This window comes from Capra hircus, chromosome 1 (genome assembly GCF_001704415.2).
Source record: "Capra hircus breed San Clemente chromosome 1, ASM170441v1, whole genome shotgun sequence".
Classification (NCBI taxonomy): domain Eukaryota; kingdom Metazoa; phylum Chordata; class Mammalia; order Artiodactyla; family Bovidae; genus Capra; species Capra hircus.
In genome coordinates this window covers 60,239,024-60,254,662 of record NC_030808.1, presented here as the reverse complement: position 1 = coordinate 60,254,662, position 15,639 = coordinate 60,239,024, and the positions used below count along the sequence as shown (strand labels likewise).

At 40.2% G+C, this 15,639-nt stretch overlaps 1 protein-coding gene across 2 annotated transcripts in view; it reads left to right on the top strand.

Annotated features, from left to right (window-relative positions):
• LSAMP (limbic system-associated membrane protein) overlaps window positions 1–15,639 on the top strand; it is a 711,239-nt gene that overhangs the window by 679,352 nt on the left and 16,248 nt on the right. The gene's annotated exons all lie outside the window — the stretch shown is intronic.

The following is a 15,639-nucleotide window of genomic DNA, read 5'->3' as shown; positions in this document are numbered from 1 at the left end:
AACACTTGTCTAAACTAAAAATTAGGCCAGAAATGAGAGTAGATATGCAGAGTGTCAATAATGCAATGTGTTGCATATGCATATATTCACATATAGACAAACTTATTTTAATTATATTAGAAATGAGAATCACAAGGTTTCAGGGATCAACTAGACAACTTAATAAAAGAATTATTCTTAACTTTCAAGTAAGGTCAAAAATATTTTTAGAAGAATGCTGTTGAATAAGATTCTTCCCTAAAACATTGATGAAATCCGTTTTCTTCCCCAGCCACTAAAAATAAGACTGTTAAAATGTGTCTGTTTTTTTAGACATGACATGAGGCTTAGTGTTCATGGGAAGTATCCCATTTTGAATTCCTGACATGCCACAATTATTTTAAGGCATTTATCTTCTACTGTTGCTGCAGAGATTGACACCACTTTATCATGTTGCCATCTTGCCAGTATCTTGATGTGGCAAACATCCACATCCACGTTTGTCCCAATGGATAACATTCTCAGAAAGGTCATGCTCCATCCGAGACGAGCCTGTACAGTGTCACTAGGACTCAAGGTATCCTTTATGAGAGCAGTTCTGCAGCCCCAAAGCCAAATATTTTATCTGATTACTCTTTATGATACATACAACATTGAACAAAATGAAGCCAGACACTGTTCACACAGGAACCGTGTTTGATATTGAAAACCAGTCTGGACCAGGATAGAGCTTGTGGGATTCTGTTGAACTTGATATATTCCCACAAATGGAATTGCTGATTGGAGAATGACCCTAGTTTGATTTTATGTTGTAGATAGAGCGTAGATATAGCTTCTTTAGATCCAATAGTTTTAGAGAATATAGTTTTTCTTACTACTAATACTTAGGGCTTCTGCTGGTAGAAATTGAAAAGCTGTTCATGGAGACTTGGGGTAGCTGGTGTGAGAGGTGCTTATACAAAGTACCCTCTCAAGTTTCCTATTTCTTACAAGGACTTTTACTTTTTAGAATCAAATCTGTTTCCCCCTCCTCTTTTCAATCAAGATGGCAGCCCGTGTGAAATGCAGTTTCCTATGGAAAAAAATACTAACACACAGGATCCTTAATCTTTTTTATAGTGCCCCTTGAGTACTGAAGTCTCTAAGAAAAGATGACTGCTTCACTGTGGTCATATCTCTACGACAAGACACCTTCATTTCATTAAATATCCTCTGTTGTCATCATCTATGTGGAATCCTACCTTCCCACCCTAAAGTGTGAAGATGTCTTGACGCAGATGGTTGATGCAAAAGGCTTGAAGGATTTTGAGCCAATTAATTTCCTTAAGGTGTTTTGAAAGAGGGGACAGTCCCAAAGCTTCTTTCTGTCCTCCCATCATACAAAAAGAGAACTTTCCTTCCTACTTTCCAGTAACAGAAACATATGTTTAATTTCAGTTGTTTCATTATTAATATCTCTCATTGGAGGGTCTCCCCTCCTTACCCCCACTCTACATGGCTCATCAGGCTGACTGGGGATAAACAGGAGAGTCACAGCAGGAACGCAGTCCTAAACCCCTTCAAGCTGTGATTAAACAAAAACAAGGCTCAATAAATCAAATGTATTTCCCTTGGGTTCCCTTCATCATATTACTTGACTTTCTGCAGTGATAATAATAATACTGGAATTACACCAAAGAATAATTTGTATTGTCTGCAGCCAATCAGAAACTTTCAAATTTCCTTTCCTCTTATTCCAGAAACAAACAACAGAAAAACCCCAAAATCAGGGTGCTTCCCTGCTCCTTAATTTAAGGGACACATATAAATAAATAAAACAAATAGTGTTCCATTTTTTATCTGTTTCTGATAGGTGTTTTTCCCATTAATTTTAATTTAGGTTTATTTATTCTGAAATGAGTCCTGAATTGCATATATTTGCATAACTATCCTTGACTATATCACTGCAGAAAATCCACTGAATTGTAAAATGAGGAAAGAGCCAACTCTAAATATCTTTTCTCACTTTGTTAGTCTCAAATCATTTCCTGAGGGCTCTGAACACTGAGACGTGGTAACTGGGCTCCCATCTCCTCCCCATCAACTCGCTTGTGCACAGCCCCTTATGACGGACATGCATCAGACAGGCTCTCACATTTAGAAGGACCACAGGTGCAAAGTGAGATGAGGAAACCAGCCTCAGTAAGTTAAAAATAAAGGGAAAGAAGAGAAAAGGCCAAGGACAAACCGCCATTGTTGTGTTTATCACCCTCAAGTTAAGAATTCCCGTGAGCTCAAGGCTCTCTGGTCGTAATCGCTGCCACTTAAAAAAAAAAAATTAATAACCCTAGAATCTGTCTCCTCTGTTTGCCTCCCATCTGATTATTTATCCCAAGTGAACAGCCTTTCCATTCACTAACCCCATGTGGCGAGTGGGTTTGGGAAATGTTGAGATTATCTTCCAAGTTCAGGCACTGCATTGGGTTTGTTCACAGCTGCTTGCCATTCCGTTCCTGTTTTTCCATTGATAAAACACATTGCACATGGCTGGGTTTGCATGATTAATACAGCTGTCTAAAGCTCACTCTGAAAACAAAACAACCCCCCCTCCCAAATTAAAGTTTAAAAAAATTAAAATCCAGCCCACAAACAAACCAGGCTTATAGAAATCTGCAGTCCGCCTGGCTGGCTTCCTTCCTGCCCTTGTTGGCGAAGGGCAGGCCTGGCATCAGAACAGCCAGATTCTATTTCCAGAAAGAGGAAGAGACGGGCCTACCCTCATCTGGCACTCCCAGGAATGGGTTCTCAAGTCAGACCACTGGCATGGAAGGAAAACTGGGGGAAAATCCTCCAAAGATCCCAGGCTATGAGGGTGCCTGGACCACCCCTACAGCTTCATTTATTTTCTGTAGGATATTTTCCCAGGTATTGAAGAAAGAATGCTTCTTTTCAGCTCCTTATTATAACAGCAGTGTCACCTTGTCTAGTAATAACAGTAATAATAGTAATAATCATTAACATAGATAGTGGATGTCTCATGTAACAATAGAATTCTAAGAGCTTTTGCATGTACTAATCCAATTAATCCCCACACCCCTAAGAAACTAATATGCACCTTCTCCCATACTTTTAACCATCAAATTCCACCCAAATTTTAATCTACTCCTTGTTGCACCCAGGCACATATATAAACTCTAGCACATTGTAAATAGACATCATGTATGCATTCATGTTCATTAGATATGTATTAGATATATCTGTCTAATGAATTTTAAACACTCAACTAATTTATTTTATGTACTATAATGCTTATAATAAACAATACAGTTGCCTTAATATCCATACACCTTTACAAAGTTCATTCCAGACCCACTCAACACACAGAGATTTGAAAGCTTAGTCTTTAAAAAACATGAGCAGAGCTATCTGGCATCAGGACATCTAATTTCACACACTTATTCAGGCTGATTTACATACACACCTCTATTAATCATGGATAATTACTAGCATTGTTCTTTTTAATTCAGTTTTTCCAACTGTGAAATGGGAAAGAAATTATGTTTTTCATGCCTACAAACTCAAAGTGGTGTTTTAAATAATATGTAAAAGAGAGCTTCAAGTTCCTCAAAAGAATGCTTATTGAATTCAAAATCATCCTATTCAGATACACATTTATCTTATAATTTTTAAAGATGCGCTTGTATCGAGTATTACATTGCCTAGATATTAATTTGATAAAAATTTGGTTTGGCTCCATTATGTGCTTGTGCATAGTCTCTCAATTGTGTCCAACTCTTTGCGATTCCATGGACTGTAGCCCTCCAGGCTCCTCTGTTCATGGGACACTCCAGGCAAGAATACTGGAGTGGGCAGCCATTCTCTTCTCCAGGGGGTCTTCCTGACTCAGGGATTGACCCCAGGTCTACTTCATTGCAGGTGGATTCTTTACCATCTGAGCCACCAGGGAAACCCCTATAGATGGCTGTATTTTGGATTCTAGGGGTGTCTGAAACACCCACGCTGTTAACAATTTACAGAAGTATCCTAAGGCCAAACAAAGTATACTTTTCATTATTTTTCAACACTGTCATAATGCTCCACTTCAGAGGAGCTGCAGTTACACAGTTCTCTACTGTGAGGCACACACTTGTGGTGGGTGCCCAATTGGGCATCAGCACCTGTCAAACTAGTCCATAATGATCAATCTAAAAAACCTGCCCTTTTTTTCTTGTCAAAGGTGTAAAGCATGTCCTAGGAAAGGCTTCAGTGTTTAAGTGCATTGCTCCCATTTTATTGACAGAACTTAGGTAGCCAGGTCAACACGAATTTACAGTAGAATCACGAGCCCTGATTAATTCACATGAAGATAACTGAGGGTTGACATGAATATCTGACAACCATCCCCTGACTCCTTTAATGGGAACAAAAGTCTAACTTCCTCCTGGTTTATCTCAAGGGGGATAGTTGGGCCAATACTTCACCTAGAATCAATACTTCACCCACCAATTCAGTGACTTAGACTCAACTGTAACAGGTGGGCCACACCACCGATTTGGACCCATTGTAACATGCGCTTCTCTCTGTTGAATCCACTTCTTGTTTTGCTCTTCTGCCATTTCATTCTTCCTTTTGCCCTGTTTCCTAAGCAGTTCTTATTCTCCCCTCCTTAAAGTTTTCTAGCCAGAGTAATTCTGAAATTTATTCATGCTCTTATTTAAGTGTTCAAAAGAAACTTGGAAATCTTAACCTCTCTTAGAATTTACATTTAGCTTCAAGTGAAATGGCTATAAATCCTATAGCATCAATTTAAAGGTAGGAGAATTTTTAGTCCTGGGACTCTTTCCTAATGCCTTTTCCTGTTTTCCCAGTCTGGATCTGCCTGCATCAGGCAGCCTTTCATGGTTATCCTCGTACTTAAACTTTGCTGTGCTATTTAGATTTCTATAGCCAGCAGGGACTTAAAGATGAATATATATAATTTTTGAAAATGCAAGCTCCCACTAAATTTTAATTTGATGGAAATATTTCTCTTCTATGAGCTTTATGAGAAAAAATATCTTTCAAAGTAACAATTACATGTGGGGATTAAGTTTAAGTAATTGACAGTCTTGTCTTTTTAATTAAAAGGAATAAAGCTGCCTAAGAAGAGCTCAAAGAGATTTGCAGCAGAAAATACTGGCTTGCTGCCCCAAAGGGTGACAAGACCAGGATCTTGAATGGACAGAAAATGCTTATACAGGTCCCTTTGGTCTTTGGAGAGCACCCCCAGGGGAGCTCACCCTGGTGTTTGCATCAAGTGTGACATTTAGCAAGTGGGTAGCAATGTACTGGGAACTTCCAGTACATCACTAACAAAAGGTACCAAAAGGTACCAAAGACAGTAAAGAATTTGCCTGCAATGTAGGAGACCTGGGTTCAATCCCTCAGCTGAATGTTAAGTGGCCATGTACTCTGAGGAGAGTTGCTGAGTGTAGCCAAGAAGATGGTCCTTTCTTTGGAAGTTTTGCTCTAGGTTCAGAAAAAAGATCAAGAGTCCTTAAAGGAAGTGGCACTATTTAAGATTCAAAAAGATGTATGTATATATAATTGATTCCCTTGTACAATATAAACTAACACAATATTGCAAAGCAACTATGCTACAATAAAAATGAAAAAAAAAAAAAAGTAGAAAGTTTCAAAGGGAAAAAAAAAAAGTCAAGAAAGAACACATATTCTTCCAAGAATTCAATCATCAGTAAAGTCTTGGCTCCTGACAAATTTCATAGTATAGCCCCGCAAAACTATAATCTTTCATTTTAGTCTGCCCCTTGGCTCCCTCTCTTTCTTTTTCACCTGAAATTCTTATTTTTGTTATCTGTATTTCTTGATCTTCTTTTTCTCTACATTTTCTACCATGCTCACCTTGCATTTTGTATACACTCTCTCTTTGACATCCTTCAAACAAAACCAAAGAAAAGGTTTTGATGGTGTTAGCATTCAATTCTAAACACTGGATATCACCCAGGGAAGCACCACAAAGCCATTATCCCATCTATCTGGAGAGGCTAGATACAAATGGAACCTTCACAACAACCTCCCTTTTACAGTCACTCTGTCCCCACAATGGTCTTTAATCATCACAAGTCATTTGTAGGCATTAAATTAAACAAGCACTGCCATAGGGGAAAAATCCCCCAGCTTAAGAGGTCCCACCTTACATCTCCCCTTGTACACTGCTGTGAAGAAACACACCTGCCAAGTCAGGACACAGCATGGCATAATGAGTTTGGAATTCCAATTTAAGGTGTTCATTTGTACCCAGATATATGATGGGAGTAGGCAGACCACTCACTAGAACTCCACCGAGAATCGTCAGCTTATATCCACTGCAAATCAGTAGGAGGAGAGACCTTACAAGTCATTTATCATGCTTCCTAATTGGACCCTGGGGACCTGAGCACTGCCATAGTTTATTGCACTATTTTACTCATCACAATGCTGGTTGTAAAAGAAAACGCTTCCCACATTTCTGTAACACATATGTACGTTTTAATACCTGGACATTACCACTAACAGAGTATCTTTGCTATAAATCACAGCTATCAGTCCACTCTACTTTATCTGCCCCACACTCACAACGGAGATTCTGTTTTAACCACTTACCTTCCAAACCTGGTAGTTCCAGTATGACTTTTCTAACTACTTAAGAGAATCTTGCTTGGGGCAACAGTAGCATCCTGTGGTTTAAAATAAAATAAACAGATAACTGTGCCTTGACTGAGTACCCATCCCGTGCACCATCCCATCCTCTTTAGCCCGCAGGACACTGAGCATCCCCATCCATGTGCTTTGTTGGAAAATTGCTTGGCCATTCTGAAGTGCTTTCTCAATTGTACATGTGAATGTTTGGAGGGCAGAAATGACTAAGGGAAAAAAGGGAAGCAAGAAAAGCAGTAGCTTTCGTTTCTCTTTGTTGAATCACAACTTAGAGAGTAACTTGGGAGATGTGTTCTCGTCCCTGGAGTTCCTGAACACAGGTAAGTTCATTGTGGAAGGTTGCTTACTTCATGTCACAGTGCTGAAATAGATGGCATGCTCTCACCCACTGGAGGTTGGTCTTTAAGGATCAGCCTTCCCATCTGTCATTAAATGAATGCGTCACTTTCTATTCTGCGTTTAAATGTACTCTCCACTTGCCTTCGCTCTGTAAAGTTCCTTTTTTTTCTGTTCATGTTTTCTTTTCATTTGATTTTCAACCATTAGGAACACCAGAAAGAAACTTCATTTTTGATGGGCAGTGAAAACTAGTTCCTGGCCCAGACAAAGTTTATTCGACAATACACAGTACTTTGGTTACACTATTCATTCCTTCAAAAAATAAAAAAAGTACCATCCTAGTACTTTCTGTGTCAAGCTCTAGCTCTGAGCTAGGTTCTTGGGAAGGGCTGTGAAAAGAAGCCAGACATGACCTCCACAATAATAGCCCTTACAGACCTTCCAGGGCAGTAGTTGTTGATGAGCAGTTATGAGAAACTTTGCTAAGTTGAGGAGACCTGTGTGGTCTATGGAGAACTCAGCACAGGGGCATCTTAGCTAACCTGGACCGGTCAGTTCTCTGACCAGTGAAAGTGAAGTTTAAAATTAAGGCAGAAAGAAGAGAAGGGAGAAAGGAGCAGAACATCCCAGGATTGCAGAGGATTAGAATCCAGAGACAGTTCAACAATAGTGTCTAAATAATTTTTAAAATATGGGGGAAAAAACCCACATTTTTTCCTAATAGTTTATTACTTTTCCTCATTTGCATGTAGCCTGTTTAAAAACAAAAGAAATGTGATAAACTAGTGGAGTTAGAAGAGATGGGCATTACTACCTGTTACACATTTGAGATAAGAAAGAGCAGCTGTCAACTTGACTACAGACGTGTGGATAGTGTATACTATGTGGTAGGTGGTTTTACAGAGGTGAGTTTTCTGGAGGATGCTGAGAGCCATTCTCTATCAGAGCATCTAGAGAAAGCTTTCAGCCTCTCAACAAGGAGGTTTGACAGTAGGCTTTTAAGTTAGTTGTAGGGATGGTCAGGTCAGTTGGAGCCATCTGTTTTCCAGGAGCTTCTTGCTCTAGAACCTGGAGGTATATTATGTTTCAAGTCAGTGACACAGCAGGAATTACAGATAAATCCGTGAGGGGTCCTGGCGCTCCCAGTGGTACAGTCGCTGCCAAGGTTCCAAAGCAGAACCGCCTTCACCAAGTTCTCTGCCCTGCGGCGGTCAGTGCTATAGACGCAGGCTCTGGGGTAACTCTGAGCGTACCACTATTTTTTAATCCCTTATCTTCTTATTTGTGAGAGCCTTAAAATCCCAGGAAATCTCACAAATTCACTTATCTCTGCATTCAAATTCCACAGCGAGTTACCTTGTTTTGTGATATTTGAATGTTTTTGGTTTCAGAACATATGAAATGAAAACACATATTACACGGATTAAGGCCAGTCTTGAATCCCTTAGAATTTAAATCTAAAATGTATTCTGAAACGGATCTGCAATTCACAATTTAGAGCATGGAAACAGAGGGAGAAAACCAGACAGGAGGCAAATCTCTAGAGACCTACACAAACCTGTACTTTTTAAATCCATTTTTAGCAAGTCAAATACATGAAGGCGCAGAAGGCTTCCAAATGTACATAAAATTATATCTTTTCAACTGTAATCTACTTTGCCCCAACAATAAGTAGATTCGGAGCTAGGAAGTAGCTGTTTATGAAACTGGATGACTGTTCTTTCATTCCAGTGAGGGCCAAAGGCCAGGATTTTACCCACAGGTGCAATGGCTGTGTTATAGGCATAGGGGAATAAGCATTTGTTTCTCCTTTAAGGCAAAGAGTTCGTGTCTGGCCCTAATAACTTACTGATTCAAAAAAATTTACTTCTGGAGTTTTTCTGTCTTATATGTTTTTTTAGGTGGAGTGGCCCAGGGAAATTCCTTTATTAAACTTACCCCATTGGGCATTCTCTAACATTTTAATTCACTGATTATTAAAAATTAAACCTCTCAGGCTAAATAAGAAACCTGAAGGGTTTGAGCAGGCTGACTTGCTGTAAGAGACTTAATGAAACCCTCCCTTTATGCTGGGAGTGCTTAGTGAGCCTATACTTTCTGGAACAGTCTGTATCACCATCGAGCAGAGCCTATAACAGTTAAAGTCAATTCATGTACCTGTACTTACTCCACAAGGCAATTACTTCAAGCGTGCAGTCAGAAGGACCTCATAAACCCATATAATACATATTTTATTGCATTGTCATTTTATGCTGTAAAGACAATGTTCCTTATAGAAATTAGACCTCACCTATCTTAGCTTCTCTTTAGTTTCACTGCATAATACCAGCCAACTAAAAAGTGGGGGGGAAAATTCAGTCTCTTTGTAATGATGTCAACTCAAAGCTAAAGAATCAGAAAATTATTATTTTCTCTTCCCCAGATTTAGGGGATTATTTTCTTTACCCCAGATTTGTTTTTATAAATAGCTTTCCATTCTGATAATAAATGTTATGTACTTTCATTATGGAAGAATTTGAAAATATATGAAACTATAAAGAAGAAAATAAAGATTATATATAATCTCTCTCCTCAGAGATAACACCATTAATATGATAGAAACAAATGTTTTGTCTGAATCTTTGAGCTGTCGGTGTATTATAACTTACTCGAGTGAAAACACCTGACCTGTTCTCTGCATTCTGCCCCTCTGAGGCTGGCCTAGCCCTGTCTTGCTCAAGGTCACAGAACAGTCAGGTTCAGGAGTCTGTGCCCCCAGGCCCCTGCCCACCTTACAGGGAACAGCACACCCTCCGGTCTTCCAGGTCCTGAGTCAAACCTGACTCACCCTACAAGACATTTCCATTGAGTCACCTCCAGGGTTTCCAGTAAGAGTCCCCCTTACTGAACTTCCTACTCTCTCTCTCTAAATTGGGGTATAAGACAAAGTTGTCTTCTTTTTAATGAGATGAAAATTTTATTTTAAAAACATTTTCTCCAGTTCTCTTTCAAATAGAACATAGTGGAGGGTTGGTCCACTAATTGATGAGAATAAGGAATGATTCTCAATTATTTTGTTATATAATGAGACATTACATCAACATTCATTTTTCTCAATTCTTCTATTACATAATGAGACATTATATAAACATTCATTTTGATTTGCATATACTCATTCATTCAACACTGAATTATCACCAGACTATCCAGGGTGGCAAAAAGCTTGATATATCATTCATGTCTCTGACTTACTTTGAAACAGCATCAAACTATCTGAAGTCCATTCCTGGTCATGGTCAATGATCAGAAGCCCCTAGGAGTATTTGAAAGTAAAGTGCAGAGTCCTTTCTGACCCAAATCTAGCTAAGGGGGAGGCCAACTTGCCTTCTCGAATATTGATGACATGCTGAGCTAAGACTTTTTAGTTTCCCCAGCCAGTTTGGCATATTTCCCTAGTAGTCAGGATGGCGACTGGCCTATGAACTAGGTAAGAAAACAGCTATAGCCTCAAGGTTGAGGATTAGACCTATTTCTCTATGTTGGCTTTTCCTCTAGAACCAGACCCAGAATAATCATGGAGATTCTCAGAGACCATTACTCTATAAATATTAGGCATTAGAGTTCATACAACATGGATATAGTACAAGAGAGAAAATTAAAACTCTAACAATCCAAATAGAAATCGCAGGCATTTTTTTTTCCTATGTCAAAAGGAAAAATAATAATAATTCTTGTAAGTAGAAGCTGCTAATCCCTAAAGCCTCCAAATACAGCGGAGAAATCGTTGAGAAAGAAATTAACAACTTTCAGAGTGTGGCTTTGAAAATTGAATTAATAAAAATGTCCCCTTTTTAAGCCAATATAATAGGAAAGGTTTTATATTTTAAAATATTGGTTAAAAAAAAAAAAGCACAAAAACACATAAATTCCCATGGAGGACACTTAAACAAATGTTATGCTTCAGATCCTCAGCAACAGCGAAGGAGGAAGTGGCACAGGGGATATTCTTAAATGTTTATTTTATTAAACTTCTTAATGATTTTAACTCCATCCCTCTCTCACTTTTCCCAGACAATTGGAGGATAGAACCCCTGTTGAATTCAGACCTTCCCTTTCTGCTGAACATACATTCTTATTCATTCAGATACAAGAAACAAAAAAAAAAGCCCAGTTAGTTAAGTCTGCTACTACGTTATTTTCAAAACCCAGGGCTCATCAGAAAGCTTAAAAAGAGTTGTGCCACATGCGACAGAGAACGTTTCCTTGTTCCAATGACTGTGGCAGGTTGAAAAGTGAGCTGTTTATGTTCAAGTAAATACCCTGGAATTAGAACAACTGTGCAAACAATATAAACCCTCAAACTCTATATATCCTACCCACGAACTGGAATGAACGCTCATGAGCAGAGGATTCGAGGTGAGTTGTCAGAGTACTAAAAATCAATTCTTCTCCTCATGGGTTTGTCGTACCCTGACCTCCTCTCCCAGATAGAATTCAAAGAAGGCAAAATGCGGTAGCTGTTCATAAATATAGATACAGAAATTTCCTAGGTAGTGAGGCAGTCAGACACGACTGAGAGACTTCACTTTCACTTCCATGCATTGGAGAAGGAAACGGCAACCCACTCCAGTGTTCTTGCCTGGAGAGTCCCAGGGACGGGGGAGCCTGGTGGGCTGCCGTCTCTGGGGTCGCACAGAGTCGGACACGACTGAAGCGACTCAGCAGCAGCAGCAGTGAGGGAGTTCAGTTCAGTCGCTCAGTCGTGTCTGACTCTGTGCGACCCCAGAGACGGCAGCCCACCAGGCCTCCCTGTCCATCACCAACTCCTGGAGTTCACTCAGACTCATGTCCATCGAGTCAGTGATGCCATCCAGCCATCTCATCCTCTGTCATCCCCTTTCCTCCTGCCCCCAATCCCTCCAAACTGTAAACTCTAGAGCTTCCAATGAAGCATCTCTTGCCTTCACAACACTCACTTTAATGGCAAGAGACCTAGTCATACCACATAGTGACAGATGAAAGGTAAGAAGAATTCTTCTGGACTTTGAAACAAACCAAAAAAAAAAAAAAAAAAAGAAGCTTGGGTTTTTGTTTTCTAAGGTTTAAATTTCATGAGGATATTCATAAATAAATAATTTTCGGTCCTCCAGAAAATTTTCTACCGGCCAGGGATTTGGAGACTAGTGAAAGAACCTCCTGCTGCTGCTGCTAAGTCACTTCAGTCATGTCCGACTCTGTGCGATCCCATAGAGGGAAGCCCACCAGGCTCCCCCGTCCCTGGGATTCTCCAGGCAAGAGTATTGGAGTGGGTTGCCATTTCCTTCTCCAATGTATGAAAGTGAAAAGTGAAAGTGAAGTCGCTCAGCCTGTCCGACTCTTAGCGACCCCATGGACTGCAGCCCACCAGGCTCTGCCGCCCATGTGATTATCCAGGCTGTACTGGAGTGGGGTGCCATTGCCTTCTCCGAAGAACCTCCTAGCCCCTTATTATTCTTTAAATGACTATGAATTCCCAACAGTCATTTTGCCTTTGTGCTAAGGCATGGTAGTTTCATGGAATAATATTTCCACCTACCTAGAATTTGAGAGGGCAGCTCTTAAGGTATTGCTGGATTAATTCACTCAGTTACTCATTCGTTATTCATTTATGTACTCAGACACGTATTCACCCAATCTATTGAATACAGACTCTGTGCTGAAGAAATAGTGAGGCAGAGGCTACAGCAGTGAGCAAGGAAGACGTCCTGCCAATGAGCAAGGCCCACTCAGCTCTCTTTGATGCTGTGTGTGCTCTGTGCTAAGTCGCTTCAGTCGTGTCCGACTCTGTGTGACCCTATGGACCGTCGCCCGCCGGGATCCTCTGTCCATGAGATTCTCCAGGCAAGAGTACTGGAATGGGTTGCCACGCCCTCCCCCAGGGGATCTTCCCCACCCAGGAACTGAACCTGTGTCTCTCTTGTCTCCTGAATTGGTATGCAAGTTCTTTATGACTAGTACCACTCGGGACAGGCTCAGACAGTAAAGCGTCTACCTGCAATGTGGGAGACTCGGGTTTGATCCCTGGGTTGGGAAGATCCCCTGGAGAAGGAAATGGCAACCCTCTCCAGTACTCTTGCCTGGAAAATTCCATGGACTGAGGATCCTGGTAGGCTACAGTCCATGGGGTCGCAAAGAGTCGGACACGACAGAGCGACTTCACTTCACTTCACTGCCTTTTCTAGTATTAAATCCTTTTCCCCATTGCTGCCTCCTACACCCTCATCAGGAGCTGAGATCTAAGCATATGATAATAATGCATTCACAGAATTTTAGAACTTTCTTTGTACTTGAACCCCCCAAAGTTTTGTCCACTGTACTGCTGCTGTAGATTTATCCTTTCATTTCATTGTTTAGACTGACACTGCCATGCTTACTTGTTAAGTCTATTTGCTGAAGCAAAATTGGCGTGTGGAGAGAAATCTTCGAGACAGGCATAAAAATGGTAGGAGTCAGGTATATTCAAATGAGTATATCCAGGAATCCCTACAGAATTGGTGTCCCTGGCAAGGAAATTTTACTCAAGAACTTGAGAGCGCCTTCATGTTGGAAAAGAAAGAATTATTGTCAGTTGTTAAGGACCAAGACTTTTTGTTTTTTGGGGTTTTTTTGCTCTGTAATAGGAAAGACTCCTTTTGAAAATAAGAAAGATAATTTTTTTCACTACTGCCACCTGGTGGACAAAGGTAATTACTTTAGACGGCGCAAAGGAACATATTTAGTATTACCACGAGATGGCAGCATACAACCAACTTTTCAAAGAGCCCTCCTCAAAATTCTGAATAGAATTTTGCTCCTCAAAACAGAAAGGTCTATTGGAATGAATAATAATACAAAATAAAAATTACATTCTGTTTTTTCTAAATACAAATGGGATTCCAAGTCTTAAGATCGTTAGTATTTCACAAACTATGTCATTCATTGCCATAGGGAAGACTTCCTAGACTTTTAACTGGCAGTTTGCTTTTTAAAGATAACTTAAACAAGAATATATCTTTTATCTGATTTTTAAAAATATTTTCTTCATAGAGTGTAAAGTTTGAGCAATGTTTTTAAATTCTTTTGTTAAAATATTTTTAATCAACTAGTAAGGCAATGTCTGTTCCCATTTTGGACATTCAGACGCTTGCTCAAGTCTGTCCCCTTTACTGGTTAACCTATTGCTAGTTTTCTCCTGACCAAAATGCTCCCTAATCAGTCTGCTTCATTAGCCCTTCAGTGTGCTAGAATCTTGTTTTGTTCATCCGTAGTGCTATAGATTAAAAAAGAAAAAAAAATTTTTTTTTTGAAACAGTACTGCCGTGGCTGACTTTGAAGATCTGTTTTTCCCCTTTTTCCACAAAACTTTTCCTGGCAGTCTCCTCTATCAGTGATTTTTACCATAAATCTGACAACAACAACTCTTATTTAGGGCAATTAGCATGTGTCTGGCAGCATTCCAAGCAGAGGATGATAATTATCTAAGTGGTCGAACAAAACTGTTGTTGTTTAGTCACTAAGTCTTGTTGGTCTCATTTTCGACCCCATGGACTGTAGCCTGACAGGCTTCTCTGTCCGTGGGATTTCCCAGGCAGGAATACTGGATTGAGTTGCCATTGTCTTCTCCAGGGGATCTTGCCAACCCAGGGACTGAACCTGGGTCTCCTGCATTGACAGGCAGATTCTTCATCATTGAGCCACCAGGGAAGCCCCAGAACAAACTTACAGGAAGATTTCATTAAACTTACTTTACAGTTGATGAAACTGAGGCAAAAAGAAATGAAGTGATAATTTCTAGTAAAGCAGAACTGTTGGTGTCCCTGCATGCCCAGGTTCTTAAACAACTGCTTGGAATTATTCTATGAGACCTGGGATGGACCGTGGGGAATCTCAGGGGTTTTCTACATGAAGATGATCCCATCAGGAAATCTAAACCCCTTAGGGTGAAGAGCATCACTCTGTGACCCTGACCTACAGCTGCTGCTGTGCTCAGTCATGTCTGACTCTTGCAACCCCATGGGCTATAACCCACCAGGCTCCTCTGTCCATGCGATTTCCCAGCCAAGAGTACTGGAGTGGGTTGTCATTTCCTTCTCCAGGGGAGAAGAGATCAAACTTACATCTCTTGCGTCTCCTGCATTGGCAGGTGGATTCTTTACCACTGCACCACCTGGAACCTTGAGAGGTCCTTATAAATTCTAAAGAATGAGAAACCAAAGAATTTGAGCAAACAAAGAGGAGAAGTTGTACTTTGCACAGGAACAGAGCCAAAGTTTCCCCAGTCAATACTGAATCATATAAATGTCTCAGTGATAACCCTAGAGTTATGTAGGCTACACTTACTCAGCCCTGCTATCATAAAAATTCCAGAGGGATGTGTGAATAATGGACAGAGTTCTGCCTGGAGAAGTGGGAGCCCTGAATTTCAGTCCCAGCTCTGCCTCTTGCTGTCTGTGTGACCTTGGGGAACTGATTAACCTGTCTGGGCCTCAGCTTCCTCATATTTTGATGAGCAGTTCTCTACAGAGACTTTGCAATATTTGAAAGTAATATGCTGATTTTAAAGAAAAGTTGTGAGAACAGGTATTATGAAAGAAAACAGGTGCCAGCATGTCTAATACACAAATGAAACACTGCCGGTCAGGTGATTTG